The 1,198-nt window shown below is 47.3% G+C and overlaps 1 pseudogene; it reads right to left on the bottom strand.

Moving 5' to 3' along the window:
* Positions 1-458: 458 nt before the first annotated feature.
* On the bottom strand, positions 459-961 carry LOC101679635 (annotated as a pseudogene).
* Between the last annotated feature and the right edge of the window lie 237 nt (positions 962-1,198).

The raw sequence follows: 1,198 nt of genomic DNA on the forward strand, positions 1-1,198 counted from the left end.
TATTGTTGTTTTAACATTCACAGGCAACTCTTGAATGAGTCTCATTTGCAGACAGTGAGGTGAAGTTGGCCAGCTGCCCTTTATGTGATTTTTTGCAGTTCAGTCCTTCAAAGAATGGATAGTGAAATCAAGTCATTTCTCCTGATATTTCTCCTTCTTATTTTTCTTTGTTGTAACGTTATATATAAATGTATGCATATATGGACATATCCCTTCAAAGAGAAGGGATATCCTGTGAAGGAAGAAATCAGACAATAAATTTTTTAAAAAGACTATGGAAATTAAAAATCTGAATTTAGGGGAGGGTGGCAGGCAACACATTCTTTTCACAGAGCTGAGACACAGCAGACAACCGTCTTCAAAATCGGGAATGGAAAAATACCAGACACTTAGCTGCAGAAGAAAGCCCGGGGTCTTGGCTTTATAGCTTTTGATGTCTTTGGAATTGGGCTTGGGCATCAAGTGCCTTTTCCAGAAGAGGCCAGAGAAGATCAGTCCCATTTGGTTTTTAAGGCCTTAGTCAGCCCAGTGGCCACAGATGCTGGAGGGACACATCGTGGTGGGAGTACACCAAGTTCTTCCCCATCCAGTCCTAAGTGTAGCCCCCCCACCCCGCCAAAGTGAACATAACCAGATTTGCTTGTTTGGGGTCTGCTTGTTGATCCCATAGGTTCCTGGATCTCCACCCAGTTTAACTGTTAAAACACTCCCAGACAAGACCTCACAGTCTTTGATTATGTAACGTTTTTCCACGAGGTCTTCAACAAACTCTCCTAAGGAGTCCAGAGTCTTCTCTGCCAGCCTTTTATGGGTGGTCTCATCCAGAGAGCAGGATCCCCCGAAGTTCCCGCTGTCCACACAGTCATCAAACAAACACCTGCTTTTTGACATTCACAATGTAATGGAGGCCATGAAGGCTCAAACCAGCAGGCCTGGGTGTGCAGGTTGCTGCAGTCCCCATGTGCAGGCTACCGTGGCGTAAGGCAGGCGTCCTCCATCACCCTGGGAGGTGCCCCGTGGGGCAGGAGTGGGTCAGCTGCAGGGCACCGAGTGACCACATGCTGTTCACAGTCTGCGGCCACTGCGCCCTCCCTCCAAGTTCAAAGACATGTGGATGTAGAGGACTCGTGTTACCATGTGCGCTTCTGTTGTCACAAAGGACTTCTGCAAAGATGAGAAAGACACTGCCTCTGGGACA

The sequence above is a fragment of the Mustela putorius genome, unplaced genomic scaffold, assembly GCF_011764305.1.
Source record: "Mustela putorius furo isolate JIRA1106 unplaced genomic scaffold, ASM1176430v1.1 tig00000743_pilon_pilon_pilon, whole genome shotgun sequence".
Taxonomy (NCBI): domain Eukaryota; kingdom Metazoa; phylum Chordata; class Mammalia; order Carnivora; family Mustelidae; genus Mustela; species Mustela putorius.